Raw genomic sequence first — 16,446 nt, forward strand, 5'->3', positions numbered from 1 at the left:
ATGGTAAAATTGCATACGGTTAGCACAGACTATTTTATGACTTTGGTTTATGATGCTATCTGAAGAAGGGTGGGTATAAGCTCAGGCCTAATATTAAGCAGAAAAAGTCGGACTTTATGGAATCACAGTGATGTCCCACATTTTTGCTCTTTGTCCTTTGCTTCACTTCATTTATCCTCTTGTCAATTAACTCCAAAGTATTTCTCTCTGCAGGTGGCAGATTGCAAAGCTCTTCTGAGTTCTGCCAGTCTGTAAGGTCTGGCCTTTCTCCCACTCTTCTCGTCTTCTGTAAAAGTAAACTTTGTAAATTGTCTGTCAGTTAACCAGTTGATTTAGTTTTGATACCTTACACATTTCTTCATTAGCTAGATATTCATTAGCTTGTGTGTTATCTTAAACCTCAAGTTTCATTTAGCATTTTTATTTATCTAAAACTGATATCCTGTGATGAGAAAGCTGTGAACATCTCAGTGTGACAATGGACAGAATAAAACTAATCAACAGTTAATTCTCCTAAGCACTTTTGGGTCTACTTGGCATGCTTTGAATGTGATGAATAGCAAAACTGCGAATGACACCATGAATTGATCCGTATCTGTCTAGCTCCTGCAGTTAGGTAGAAATCAGTACTGCATATTGAAATTACAATGAGATTTAACTACTTCTACAGCCCAGTAGAAATAAAAGGTTTCTGATTTGTGTGTGATCCACGTGAATAAATGCATCTTGCTCAGAAACAGGAAGAAAAAAATGAGGCTGCACAGTATTTGAAAAAAGAGCTGTAGTTCCCTACAATAATGCAAGCTCAGTAAGTAACAGAAGGATTATTCTGTGTTAAGACTTTCTGCACAGAGCTTTTACGATGACTCTTTGGAGCTCCCTGGGATACTGCATAAGAGAATCTTCCTCCAGCAATGACAAAATTAGTATGCCCAGAAGCCCAGGATGATTATGACCAAAATTCCCTATGGCTCCTGGGATGTGTCTGAGCACTGAAATTGAACAGCCAACCCTAACCCCACAAATAAACAAATTTCTTACCTACTACTTCCTTGAAAATCTAAAATTTTTAATAGTAACATAAAGAATGCTGATAAGACAACAACAAAAAAAGCTGTTGTACTCAGTGCCCAAAGTACCACTATATTAATAACTTAAAAGATCTATTACAGTGTCAAAGATAGCAGCGACTTTCAGCTTACCATCCACCACTATGTCTGTCTTCCCGAAACTCAGAAGTCAGGAAGATCCAGCTCCCATGCTGGAATAGTGGCCAGCTGTTGCTCTCCATGCCTGCATTGCAGCCCTCTGCTCAGCAAGCTCCTGTCACATGGACATGCCCCTAAGCCAGCTCCTCTGCTCCCAGATCAGAGGTATTTCCCTTTCCTCATCTTTGTTGGTCTCTGAGATTTCCTAACAAGACCTTCTCTGTGATGAAGAGACAACAACTGTGAAATGTAGTAATGAAATTTATACAATAGTAGAAATACACATTTTGTTTGGCTGATGCTGCACTGTTTTTCTTAATCTGGATGGTAAGAATCACCTCAGACACAATCTGAGAAAGAAACCAGGCTTTTTTCCTGAATGCATCACTTCATACTTCACCTACACCAACATACATCTGCTTTTTTATTGCAGTTACTGACCCATGGGATCTGCAGTTCTTCCAAGTTAGCCCCTGTTCTGCTACCTTGAATACCTTTCTATTATCAACAAACATTATCTGTTACCTCACTGCTCACACTCTTTCTTGCCTCTCACTTACGAGCACACTAAAGAATCCATATCCCAGCCTGTAAGGCTGCAGAACTTCACTGCTGACTGTACTAAGTTTCACAGTGCAAGATTTCAACGATCTACCCCTCCTCTTCAATTCCTTTTCTAGCCAACAATTTATGCATTTAACATCTGCAGTTTAGCATTGCAAAAGTGGCTTTTAGCACACAAACTTCACTGTTGTATCATGATCAAGAAGGTTTTTTTTTTTCATCAGGATTCATAAAAAAAAAAAAAATGAAGAAAGGGAAAATCCCTTGCATGCAGCATTCTTCAGTCCCATTGGAACTTGAGTTGCAAAACCAGAAAAATCCGCTACATATCAGGAGGTAACGTGAGACTGCTCAATTAAGAAAGCACTGAAAATAAGTCAGAATATCAATTCACCCTAAAACAAGTTTTCCAGAAGACTAAAGTATACAGTAAAATGACTCCATGGTGATGCATCAGCTGAAAACAGACTATTTTTTTGAAACCTTTTCTGTTGGCCACAGTTACACTCGTGTTACCACAACCAGTTATCCAGAGCATTGTCACAGTGCAGTCAAACAGGTAGGGGAGAGAGCTCAGATGAAAAAATGCAGAATGTTAGGAGACGAAGCACAAAAGGCAAAGCTTCTGGATACAGAGAAGGATTTTACTAAGAAAAATGATATTTGAATTGACTGATTTCAGGGAGGAAAAAAACAGCCAGGAAGACAGGGTCACACTTAATTCCTGAAGTAAAGCAGCAACAGGTTAGTTTGTTATAGCTTTCCTTGCAGTAATACTTTTTTAAAGGAATGGTTTGACTCTTTTGGAAAGAAAAGTACCATATTCAAGAACCAATTTCAGTTGCCACTGAAGCTGGAAGATCTAGCTTTTTGCTCCCTGCTCTATTAGCTGTACATCCTCCCTCCTCTCCTCCCAGCAATGCCCTGCAAGTTGCTAACAGCCGGTTAGCCATGTCAGCTTAACTAACGCTTTCTTTTATGTCAGCTCTGCATACAGGTGCATGCCATCACCAAGAACTAACCTGATGCCTTAAGTGTATAAGGATTTTGTGAACAGCTCCTCCCACTTATAGCTCAAGAAATCTTTTACAGCCTTCCAGCTCTTCTTCACTCTTTCAGTCAGGAAGATAATGCCTTAGAGTAACCATTCCTTCCAGGCACATTTAGGCACAGCTGGACTGGCTGGCCGTGACTATAATGCATTATTACCATAAGCTGTTCTGGGCCCTCAATATGACCACCCTTTCTAATTTTGACCTTCCTTATTTTTTCCCCCACTAGAAGCGTGGGCTTAGATTCATGGACTGCCCACTGTCCTGTACCATGTGCTGCCTCCTGTGCACTCTAAGCATCCAGAAGGCAAGGAGTCTTCAAATGATCTCTGAAATCTGGCATTTATGTACTTATGTGCTCAAATTATTAGTAATTTCTGATAGTTTTGGCAGAGGTAAACACTGCACTGGGATTTTAAAAGCCTCTCCATGCTCTTATTTTATTTTTTTTTTCCTTAGAGACCATAAAAAATAGAAGTTATTGCAAAGAGTTTTGTGCTTCTGCATTACTTCAAATATTTTTAAGTAGGAAGACAACTCAAAATCCGACTGTGAACAGCAGATTATCTCCATAAATACATGAAATATAAACTGGATCTTTTGTGGCTGTCTGTCTTTCGGGATAACCATGTGAACTACAAGGCAATGTGTACAAGGCAGCTCAAATGTGGTATGCAGATGGAAAGTTTAATAGGTATCTTTAAGTACCATTAGATGATTTTACAGCTGTTGCTTGTCCCTGGCCAACAAGGGGAAGTAGGCCATTAAAGATGTTATGCTAAAAAAGAAACCATCTGCCAAAACCAGCATAGGCTGGTTGGGTGAATTAGCAGCTGGAGTCTACAGCTCAGAGGACTTACACGGCTTTTTTCTGACTGTCTCCAGCCATGAGGAATTAACAATAGAAGGCTTAAAAAGAAAGGACTGTCCACTTTGCTTAGTAGTGTGTACTGGAAATTCACACAGAAGATACACTTACTGTTTTGGGTTCATATTCTGACAAACAAGTTGCCAGTCGAAACGTCAGTCCAAGGAGAACTGGACTGGTGGTAGAAGTGCACAGCTTTTAACTTGTGTGTGGGTGGCTTAGATCTAGACCACATGAAAGTACACGTTACAAAAGAAAATACCAGGGACACACAGCAGCCAGAGACAAAATATAAACATGAGAACAATATTACTCCCTGCTGTTCTCTTCAAGGAGAAAATATTATGAAAATGAAAATATGTTCTTAAATGAATTTTCATTACACTCAATGACATGGAAAAAAAAAGGCAAATTAATCTGTATAAACTTGATCTTCAATATGCAATACTTCTTGTAATCAGTTACACTACTGTGAAGGCAATTTCCATTTTTAAGTCATCGTGACTTGATTTGTGATCTGATTCACAGTCTGTGTTTCCATTCTATCTTTTTCTATTTGTTTTGGTGGAGGAGGACCTGATCAAGGAGCACTTAAATAAGCTGGGCATATGTAACTCCATGAGGTCTAATGGGTTACACCTGTAAGTGCTGAGGGAGATAGTTGATGGTGTCATGAGGCCATTCTTGACTACTTTTCAAAAGACATGCGACTCACAGTGGACCTTGCTCATTAGCTATCCGTTCTGTTTTCAAAAATGGCAATAAAGAAGATGAGGGGAACTAGACTAGACAGACTCCCTCATTCGCCGAGACAGTGATGGACAAAATCCTCATAGCAAGCATTTGCAAACACATAAAGGACAAGAAGCTGACTGGGAGTGGTCAGCAATGTACACAAGGGGAAGTCACACATATCCAAGCTGATGGTCTTTACAGTAAGGTGATTAGCTTGGTGGATAAGGCAGGAGCAGTAAACATTGTTTACATTGACTTTAGTGAAGTCTTTGACACAGTATCCCATAATGTCATCCCAGATAAGCTAGTGAAATATGCATTAGGTATGCAAAGAGTGAGGTGGATTGAAAATTGACTAAATGGCCAGGTCCAGAGGACTGTGGTCAGTGACAGAAAGTACAGCAGTCCACGCTACCAAAAGTTTTCACCAATGATATGGGTGGTGGAGCAACGTGCCAGAAGTTCACAGATAATTCAAAAATGATCCAAAGCTGGAAAGAACGGCTGATAAACCAAACTGCACGCTGCTGGGCCAAAGGCCCTCAAAAGGCTGGAAGCTAGTGTCATTAAGTTGGGTAAATGCAAAGTCCTGTTCCTAGGGGTAACAATCATATGCTAGTGCATTCTTGGGCTGTGTAGCTAAAAGCAGATTTTCTGAAAAAGACCTTGGTGGATAAGAAACTGATCGTGAACCAGCAAAGTGCTCCCACGGCAAAAGACACCAGTAATATCTTTGGCTGCAATAGGAAAAGGTAAAAGGTCAAAAAAGATGATCCCTCCCTCTCCTAAGCAGCAGTGGGGCAACAGTTTGAGTGCTATGTCCAGTTCTGGGAATCTTCAAAGCAAGAAAGACAGGACTTCACTGGATTGATCCCAGCACTTTGCCACAAAGAAGTTAAAAGGACAGGAACATCTCTCATATGTGAGGAGAGGCTGAAGTGGGGTCCTTCAGTCTGAAGAAGAGAAGGCTTCAGAGCATCTATGTGTATAAATACTGGTAAGAGGGAATGAAGACACGGGGGCCATTTCTGCTCCATAGCACCTACTGACAGGATAGGAGGCGACAGGCACAAATTATAATGCACAACATGCTATCTGAGCCCAAGAAAACTCCTTTGATGTGAGAGCGGTCAAACACTGCAACAGGTTACTTAGAGGCTGTGGAGTCTCCACCTCCAGAGATCTTGAAAATCCAGCTGACTTAGTCCTGGACAATCTGTTCTGCATGATCACCCTTGACCCAGAAGGTTGGATCAGATCATCTCAAAGGTCCCTTTCAGTCTAAATTAACCTATGATTTTGACAGTCGTACTGTCAAAAATGCTCAGCAAAGCCTGTGTACCTGAGGAAAAGCAGAATATGACTCCTGACACTGGATAGTTTGTTCTTATTGCTGCAAGAGGAGTGAAAATAAGTGATTTACCAATTTACTAACATTTATAAATGCCTATTTAGTAACCTGAGGCAGGTAACAGTTTATCACAGTACACAACACATTTTAAGACTGAAAAGGAGTTTGGAATTTTCCATTTTTAAACATCAAAGTACTAGCAAAACTGGGAGCTCTGAATTCTCAGAGGGAATAAATCTTTAATCAGACTTCTAACTGCATGTGTGGCCTCCACAGTTATACATCTCTACTTGTACTGTGCTGATAGGAAGGCACAGTTCATCATCTGTTTCTGTTACAGGTTAGCTTTTATGGGTTTGAGTGCAGGATAAAGTTTTAAAGTTTTGCACAACACAGAAATCCTGACAGAGAACAGTTCTGTTTGTCCCATACTGTATCACATTAAAATATGTTTTGTACATTAAGATAGTACTGGCTTATCTCTAAGGATATACGTGTGTTGGAGAAATATTCCCAGACTTCTAGCACATGCGTGATTTAGTACAGAATAGGCTACAGCTATGAAAAAGAACTGGACTTTTTTGCTTGTGCATTTTGGCCTCCACAATCTGAATTACTTCCAATGACAGAAATCCTTAGATTAATTCTTGTAGTTATACAATATAAAATCACTTTTTCCTTCTAAGTTTTATGGAAGACTCAGATTGAAGGTTTAGAAATCTCACTGGGATTCAAAGAATTTTCCTAAAGCCTGACTCTATTCCCTTCATACCTGTATCTGTTGCAAAATTCAGCCTAATAATTAAAAAATTAAAAATTAAAAAAAAATCAGGGAAAACTACAGTATCAACAAAACAAAAAGACCGTAGTAAAACAGAGATGTATTTTGTAAATTATTTTTATAAAATAACTGCCCACTTGGAGAAAATCCTACTCAAAAGATTAAGAAAGACGTTGTAGCCATCATCATTTATTATAAGAATGGAAAGGTTTTTTTAACACTATTTAAAGAAGAACTGTTAAGAAACATTTTGAAACTGAGTGGAAGGAAGATTTGCGTGTTTTAGAAGGTGGGCCTTCATAATATGAGACATGTTAGGATAAGCTCAGGAAGATAACAAAAGAGATAACAAGCACATCCTTCATTTCAGCTGAAAGCTACATTCCATGAAAAAAATTTTTCATCTTGAATATTTACATAATCACTTGTTTTATTGTAAAGTTCCTCAGCTCCTGTGCAAGCACCTGCAGCTTCAAAGGGAAATCCTCAGCACTCTCCAACCCAGTTTTCTGCAGGAGGAATAGAATATGCAAAAGCCAAACTTTATCACAACTCTGGTAGCAAAAATCCACAAGTGAAAAACTGATTCCTTTGTGTCAGTAACACTCAACTGCTTTTTTTTTTCATAAAACAATTATATTACTGCATTGTTCTTTCATACATACTGTTAACTGATAATCAGTCAGCTCAGATAACAGTTCAGCGTGAATAATAAAATGAGCAATGATTTTCTTTACAAAATTTTTGTCTTTGAGTGTAACAGGTACTGTGTCATAAGGAGTTTTTAGAATACAGTCAGCCAAAGACAATCTAAGAAGCACTTGAAGGAGCTCAGGTGAAGATGAAAGACAAAATGGGAGTAAACTTTTAGACTCCTTATTTTCACTTCAAAGGAGAACAAAAGGATGTATCCTCCTTTCTAACCCAAATCTTCCAACCACTCTTTTCTTAACCTTTAAAATTTTGGGGTGGGAGAAATTCTTGCCTTCAGAAAGCCCGAAGTATCAGAAAATTGAAATGAACAAATTAGCAAATCAGCATGAAGATAACAAAGTAGGACTGGCATTTGAGAGATGCAGATTCCTAGAAGAATCTCCCAGATCAAAGTGTGTTCTAGCACCTCCAAGGCAATCTCTAAAATGTCATCTCTAAAATGTTGGAAACTGGGTAAACGGCACCCTGCTCTTTTCCAATATTTGTTTTCCCAAGATATCCAAAGGCAGACCAGGCAGCACAAACTCTTACTCTGAACTTGTACAACTATTCTTCTGCAAATCACGTCCTCAAAATCTATCAATATGGAAAAAATATTTGATAGATTGTCATATTGTATGTCCTGAGTAAACAAATAACAGGGCAAAAACTTTCTGCATTTGCTTTGTTCCCATGGGAATCAAAATTGCAAGCTTTCTCCTTTAATGGGATGGCTAAAAATGTATGGTATTGGAGTTTGAATACCTCAGTTTTTACTTCCATTTCTCCAAATCCACACAAAAAAAGCCAACATTTTAGGAACAGAGAGTATTATTAGAATCACTGATAAAACCTGTCTCTGGATTCACCAAAGAACTACCATTATATAAAACACGAAAAATCTCTTATGCAGACTACTTTAATTACCTGAGCTTTAGTCTCCTACTTGACAAATGAAATAGCAAAATTTACCTTACCTGACCTCTTCAAAATCATGTTATTACTATTTTTAATTTTTAAAAAATCCAAAAAGAGGCAGCCATGCTATGCAACTAATTTTAAAGCATGTAAATTCTAAACAGATATATTGCCTTAATGACCAAATATCCACTGGCACTTTTCTAAAAGATCTGATCTCATCCAGCATGTCTTGAAAGTGTCTCTGCTGTTAAGTATTGTAGCTCCAAGCTTTCAGGATTTATCTGTTATGGGGCTAAGCTCTTTCTATTATGGCTCATTAAAGCTGACACTGTATGAACAACAATTACCATTATTTCACCACTCTAATGTTGCTAAAACACATTTATCGATAAACTATTATGTTTCTCAGTTCAGCTGAACATCTGCCTCTTAAAAGCAAAGGGTTTTTGTTTGTTGGTTGTTTTTTTTTTTTCTTCTTCTTCCATATCCAGGAAAGAGTTTTGTCTTTCAAAGACAATCTGTTCATTGTCTTTCCTTTTCCCCTCCAACTATTAACATACTTTTGATTATTCCCTTCTTGAGCATCTCTTATTCCAGATGGCTCAGTAACCTTCCTTTTGTTTTCCTTGAGTCAAAGTGCCACTGATTCTCATTATGAGAAGGAAATAAAAGTTTCCACCATACATTTTAAGGCTTATGAAATGGGGCAGCCCCCCTCCTGTGCTTTAGATGCATGACTCTCTGTAGAATGGAAAGAGAAAAAAAATTCTCTGTGTCAGCACAGGCAGTAAAGCCTATCCCACTCTATGCAGAGTTGCTCAGATGCTCTGAACATTTGTTGGGTCTTAATCTTCAACTTTGCTGTAGCTGGATTTTTCTTTTAAATCGTAGAATAGTCATTCATCAATCATGCACTTATGCACTGAGGAGATTACGCATAGCCCAGAAGGCTTTCCAATTAAAGTAAAACTTTTGAAAAGTAAGAAAAATGAAACATCACAGATACCTGTACTTTAATAACATTCCTATTGCTATCTGCATGGAAAAGCACCAACCATGAATCTGTTTCTGGAAGGTATTTGATATCAGTCTTCAAGGAAAAAAAAACATTTAGACCTTGGCTTTATGTTTTTCCCACCTAAAGATTCTTTGTATCTGAATACAGTAGTACAAGAATTTGGATCTAATAAGAGCAGCATCAAACACTGAGAACAATTTGGATTTTCCACAGTCCTGCAGCACATGAAAGTTTTGTGGCACACAGCCTACTGAAGCCAATGATTCTTTTCTTGTAAGAGTTGTCTGTGATACAGAGATGACAGCCCAGTCCAATGATGACTGTCAGAATGCAGAACCTTTTTCTGGAGACCCCATGTGTTAGTTGAGCCCCAGTGTCAATAAGAGCTGTTTGGCATCTCAGGCACATAGAAGCAGCACTGATTAGCAACAAAGAAAAAGAGAAGTCTGTCAGTGTCATTAAGAAAGTTGTGTCTTTTGATGTTATGTCCACACAGCTGGTAGATGGCAAGAATGAAGATAATTGTTTCATATCATTTCTGTGATTCACTAGATCTTTTTTTTTGCAGGACAAGAACTCGTCCCTTCACAGCTACATTAATGAAGTTCAGCCTTCACCTTTTGCTTTCAAATGCCAGAAGGCACATGAAGGATGCAGAGTCCATCTCCTCTTTCACTGCAGGCAGTTTTTTGGCTGATAAGCTCCAGACAAGTGTCCAGATTACAGAAGAGACAAAGTTAAAAAAAATAATAATTATGCCAGCAGGTACATATAAAGAGGACATCCAGGGTGCACAAGAACATCAATAAAATCCAAGCTGCCACTGCACTCCTGTGCAATCCTAACAGGTAACATGCAGAATCTTACAGGTGTAACACAGTTTCTGACATTGCATGGAGCTCCACAGATCTGAACACCATGAATGTGTAAGGTTGTACATATCACCCACATAGCCAGAGGAGGGCTGCTACAGGAGTAAGGCAAGTTGCAGAGAAGGACAAGCTTGGATATAGCAGTAGATTAAAAAATACAGCTCACAACTACCAAGAAACCCCTCTGCTCACCAGCTAAGGAAAGCATGCTGTTGAACATATATACATGTATTTCCATTACAGCTATGGAAGGGCCAGCAGCCAGTATGAATTCTTGTTTCACTACAACACACTGACAAAGCTAGATGGAAGCCTTTTTTATCTGCTACAGTTGGCCTACTGAAGCACACAGACATATGCTTCCTGGTGTTTCACAGCACATAGCCATTGTCAGCATGGTAAACGGGGCATACACGCACCTCACTGAAGCAAGGAACATAAGCTTGAGAAACATCTCTGTTTGTTCCGTTGCTCAAGTATTTTGAGTTACTTTATTTTCTGCTACCCAGCACGGACCAATATACACACAAACACATTTCCTCACCATCTCAACATCCTTAAGAATTAAAACAGTAGAAGGAATACAGCTGTCTTCTTCCAGATCACACCAGCCACAGAATTTCAAGTTGCTTTCTTCCAAGTGTTCAACAGATAAGTCATAAATTTAAGAGTCCTCAGTGTGAAGGAATACTATAGACTACATACCAGAGGAATGGTGAAACCAACAACCACAAAGATGCAGAGAACCCATCCTGTTAAGCTCCTTTCAGAGCCACTACCACTGTCGTCATCCCCCCCCCCTTTCATTTGTAATGGCCTTTATAGAAATGTGTACAATCACACCATGAAGAAAAGGTAAAGTGTGGTGCAGTGAATCAAATAACAACAAACATATCTGAAGAGAAAACAAAAAACACTGACATGACACACAAAGCGCAGCCAGCCAGAGGTCAGATGAAGGCAGTGTTCGAGGCAATCGGCAGCAGCAAAACCAACATCAGCAAGAGCCATGCTAAGCAGCTTTTTCTCTTGAAGCTCTTCTTGTCATGATTCCTTACCAACATTTGTTTAGCCAAGTACTTAGGCTCCACAAGGGAGAGAACTGCCACATAACTCTGCACAGAAATGTGCCACTACATTTGACTGTAACGGGAAGTACACAGGTGGCAATCACATTTCAAAACAGTGCTGATAATCAAGCTGATTGGCTTTTTTTTCCTGCAGCATTCAGAGGATGAAACAGTGCTTACAAATGTTTCAAATTATCTGAATGTCATTCTTGTCTTTGTTTTTAGAGAATACAGCCTCACACATGGCTTTTATCAACACAAGGGGTTTCTAACCACATACTTTCTAAGTACATACTTGACTTTCCTCCAGAAATTATCTATAAAAGACATGAGGGCCTCATTTGAAAGAAACTAATGAGTTTCTTCTTGTTAAGATTTTTAATTTTGCTCATTTTGGAAACTACTGAAACTAGAGGGCCAAATCAGTATTTGATAGAAGGAAAACATAAAGGCAGTATTGGTGGATGTATTTCTTAATACGTCTCTGAGCGAGGGCTGAAGCAAAGGCCCTCACTCTAGGCCTTCCAGAAGTCCCTGAGAACTGCACTACCACAGTACTCCGGTTTTCTACAATGCAGTTAAATTATGATCATACTTTAAATAGGACTAAACTAATTTCAAACTTCTATGACCACAATTTATTCTGATATCACATGGCTGGGTTAGCTGAAGGCCACATTAACACTTCTTCCCCCATGGCCAGATACATGCTACAAAGTACAGATGTTGTGCTCAAAAGAGTCATCTTCACAGTGAATATATTCTGTGGGAGCATCATGAATTTTCTACGCTCTTTCTAAGCTTAAATAACAGCTTAGATTTGGTAAAGTAGATGCAGGTAAAAAGTAGCAACTAGAAAAGGCAGTAATTGTGAAACTAATTTTGTTTAGGTTCCAAGAAGTGAAGCAGCAGAGCCATTATGAACCATAAATGTTACTCCTACATATAGTCTGCTTTGCAGCATAACAGACAAAGTCTGTTTTATAAGGGTTCTATAAGGAGCTGTTTTCCCTGTTCATCAAGGAAAGGAATGCACACAAGGCTGTGGAATGCAGATGGAACTCACTTCTACAAAACCCACTTTCCCAGGCAAAGCTCATTCAAATATATCAAATTTCCCACACTTTGAGTTCAGCACAAGCTCAACCCCACTATCACAGACCAAACAGACATTAGCCATGCTGTGAAGGTTGCTAAAGAGATCAGGTCACAAGTTCAGGTAGAGGAGAAGCTGTGGTGGTGAAGGTGCAGATCCTGCAAGAGGTTAATTCAAGTAATGTCCATAGCACATGCTATTTCAGTGTGCTGGAAAGTCAAGTTTCCTGAAGGTTGATGGGACAATCTGTGTGACTCCTTACTGTTACCCTGAGTAATTAGTAATGACTGGGGTTGAAGATTGTCCAAATTACTCCTAGGATTTAGTCCTTATTCTTATAAAAGCATGGGCTAAAAAAGGCATTTAAGATACTAAACAAAAACAGAGTGAAATTGCTCAAAAGAAAAATTAGTCAGCAAAAAGAAACAATGTTTAAAAGGCCAGATATTTATCTATCAAGCAGATGGCAAGATTCACCATGCAGACAGAGACAACACAATGTTTATCAGCTGTCTTTGACAGTACTTTTGAAATGGCATATTCATCTGCCAGTTTAGTTTACAGAGAAATATCTGCTAGGCCCTGAATCACCCTAAGAGCTAAAAAGGAAGAGAAAGAGTAGATTTGGGCATATAAACACGATATAAAATATCTACGTTATTTTTCAGGCACGTATATTTCCAAACACAAAACTTTCTAAAAACAAGTGTTACTGCTCTAACTTTACTGCAACATACAAATAAGCACAGAATTCACACACTTCAATGACTAGAGAAAACTACTGGGATGCAATAACCTGTCTTGTTGAATTTTCTTCATTTACACAAAAGATGTAGCTGTGTAGTTGTTCAGTTGTTTAGGTTGCCCCTGCTGAAGAAGGGACCATAGACAGGAAGCAATAGGGGAAAGGAGAAAAGCTTTACAGTGCCAATGTCTTCCTTAGCCCAAAACCACTACTGATCAAAGTGATGTAAAAATCAGCGAGAAAGGAGTGACTGGAATTTATAACTGACTTCAGCTGTCAATCTACAGCTACACCTATCCACCAGCCATGACTGAACAACCAGCTAACATCCAGCCATCTGACCCATCCTGTCAGCCCTTGGCAAAGCTTGGCAGAAAGAAAGCAAGAGAGAAAGCAAGAGAGAAAGGGAGGGAGGAAAAAAACCCAGCTGTAGCAATTACACTTTTTTTTTTTTTATTGCAGGGCCCATGTGCAAAGGCAATGTCAGACCCTAGATGCTGCAATTGCAGCGGCTGCAAAAGATGAAGAAAACCAGCCAATGCCAGTTAACACCATGCTACCAAAATCTCATACACCTCTCCATTCCTTGGGAAAACAAAAGCAACAGTAGTCTTTGTTCACAGCACCAGTCACCTGCAACCCTTTTCTGGAAAAGGGCTAGAAGGCCCCACAGTCCTGGTCTGCTTTTAGAGATGAGATGTACTGTGTGGACGTATGGGGTTCTTCTCTAGGAAGAAGCAGTACACTAATGCTCCATGTATAAATTTTGGAACTGCCTGCTACCAAAAGTCATGAGCTCACAAGTGTGGAGAAGGCAACATATTTCTAAAGATATATTAAGTTTTCAGCTGAAGTTCCAGGCTTTAAACACTTTAAGACAATGTTGTCCTTTTGACCAGCCATAACTAGGCTATTTGATTACAGTAATTTAATACTTTTAAATCCTATTCCACACAAACTCTCAAAGCTTAGAAGTGATTTTGTACTTCAGTTAAATGCCAAATTGCACCTTCTTAAGCTGCTTCACCAGTTTCTAATCAATTCAGCTCTTGTTCCTTGAGCAGCTTGTCAGTGTTGAAATCAGAATTACATATTGCAGGACAGTTCAGGGTAGCAGGGACTCTGGGAGGTCTGCAGCCCAGTTTCCTGCTTGACGCAGCCATGAGATCCAATGAGGACACTCAAGGCTTTACACAGTTTGATCTTTAAAATTTCCAAGGACGGAGACAGCATAAACTCTGTGTCCCCAACCTTCACTGTTTTCTTATCTTCAAGGGTTAGAGTTTTATTACATCAAGTCAGAAAAGCCCACGTGCTTCTTTATTTTAGCAGAAATCTCCATCTTCTGTTTTACCTTTGTATTTCAAGCCATGGATCTGATGTAGCTGTATCTGGTAACTGAAACCCCAACACACTAAAGAAGCCATGTTGGAAACTAGAATCAATAGCTTCACCAGCATGGCCTAAGCAAGCACACAGAGCAAACTCTCCCCCATCCTGTTCTTCCTTTCCCAAAAAGGTCTCACACTGCTCACAGCAGCTGGCTAGTTACACGTAGAACATGTTTGCAGAGCTGCTAGCCTCTAACATACATTAAACCCACCTAAAAATGGATGAAAGAAATGGGTAATAATTTAAATAAGAACAAGGTCATAATCAGTAAAACTTGTCTACAGGCTGTGACTCTGTTTTTCCAATAATCTTTGAAGTTTTGCCTTAAAGAAAAAAGAGCCCCTAATATTCAAGCACCTGTTTTTGTCAGTTTCACTTAACAGCTCCTCAGTTCCCATGCCAGCTCCCTTTTCTCCTGCCTGTCAGATTGGTATTAGCAGGAGGGTGGCTGGAGAAGGGGCTCTTTACCAGTAAGTGAGCAGGCCAGAATGACCACAGAAAGCAAAGAGGAGCCAGACCACAGGAAGCACACAGACTGGTAAGTAGTCATAGGTTAGAGGTTACAGTGTCAATGTAAACACCAAGAGGAATTTGTGTTAAATGTAGTATACTGTTTATAACTTAACTCACTTGTTCTGTTTGTTTTTTTTTTTTCTTTTAACCACAGAGGGAAGAACCAAAACAAAAGACCACCAAGCGGGGCTATTCCCTATCCCTTTTTTAAGTGGTTTGCATGAATTATGGTCAAATAAAAGAGGGCAATAGGATTAAGCTGAGAAAAGTATGGTACAAACAGCTCCTATAAATCTCCTAGATCTCTTAAGCAAACTCATCCACTAGTGGAAAGGTCAGTTGAAATCCTATCCACTGGACATACACTTTTTCCAGAGGAATTCTCTACGTATGCTACAAAGATTTAACACAATAAGTTAATCTCCAAGTTACATCCAGATATGATGCTTTAATACTGCTATACTACTAATAATGGCATACTAAGTTCTGTCATTCAAGTAGATCATCTTTCAAGATCTATTTCAACTACTTTGAAGAATGAACAATCTTAATTTTCATTGCCAATTATCTGTTTGAATGCAAATCTGCATTAATACTAAACATAACAGAGACCCTATGGTCAAATAACCAAAGGCTGCTGCAAAACAGGCAGAACAAACAGTATCCAATACAATAACAAAGCTTCACTCTAACCAACTGTGAAGAGCAAAACATGGAACAATATTCATGCTGAGCTACCACATCTCATTGAACTGCTTAATATGCAGCATTTGTACAGGCTGGTAGTGCCATCTCCACGTTATAGATAGGGGACTGATTTAGAAAGATTAGAAAGATTCCCTCAAGAGCAAAGCGTCTCATCCAGAAATGGGCCCCCGAAGTGCCAGGGACTTCTCCTAGCTGCTGAGGCTACAGAACACTGTCTATGTTGGAGCTACTCTGACACAGAATTCCCTCTGACTGTTCTAGGTGCCTCCTCAGGGCCTCACTGAGAGCACAGAACTCCAAATGCACTGCAGTGTGCATCAACTTCTGAATCACGAGATCAAGGTTTCAAACCACCACTGCTATTTAATATTTAAGCATTATTGTTACTCACATTTATCCTGAAGGTTTACCTTAGGTGTATCTTACTAAAAACATACACAGGAGAGCTATTGGAGCTGAAACCTTGTGTATTATTTGGGTGGGGTTTTTTTTTATTGTTTTAGTAAAACTCATCAGCATGTATGTGTTCAGGCCACAAATCTTGTTTTGCATATACACACTGTGGTGGCACAGCAGAAAACTGGAAGATGGAAACTTGGTGTAACAAAAGCATGGAAAAAATACCAGTGGAAGCAAAAACACATATTTAACTGCACTCCTAAGGTTCACTCAATTCCAAAAATCTTTCACAGCAAATAAGCTTTATGAAATCAGACCTATTCTTCACTATACAAAAAGTATATACTTCTTCCTTTGAAATCCTGCTTCTTGCTAGACTGGCAAATTACAGCCTAAAAGACATAGTTGTTTTCTTCTTTCTACCTGTTAGTGCAGAAAAGAGATAAGGATTGGGAAACAA

General features: G+C 39.1%; 1 protein-coding gene and 1 long non-coding RNA gene across 3 annotated transcripts in view; both read right to left on the bottom strand.

The window, feature by feature from the left end:
• The window catches only part of LOC128089455 (uncharacterized), a 67,756-nt gene that overhangs the window by 33,274 nt on the left and 18,036 nt on the right, over positions 1-16,446 (bottom strand). The window lies entirely within an intron of this gene.
• The window catches only part of MOB3B (MOB kinase activator 3B), an 82,955-nt gene that overhangs the window by 28,537 nt on the left and 37,972 nt on the right, over positions 1-16,446 (bottom strand). The window lies entirely within an intron of this gene.

The sequence above is a fragment of the Tympanuchus pallidicinctus genome, unplaced genomic scaffold, assembly GCF_026119805.1.
Source record: "Tympanuchus pallidicinctus isolate F22 unplaced genomic scaffold, pur_lepc_1.0 scaffold4, whole genome shotgun sequence".
Lineage (NCBI taxonomy): Eukaryota > Metazoa > Chordata > Aves > Galliformes > Phasianidae > Tympanuchus > Tympanuchus pallidicinctus.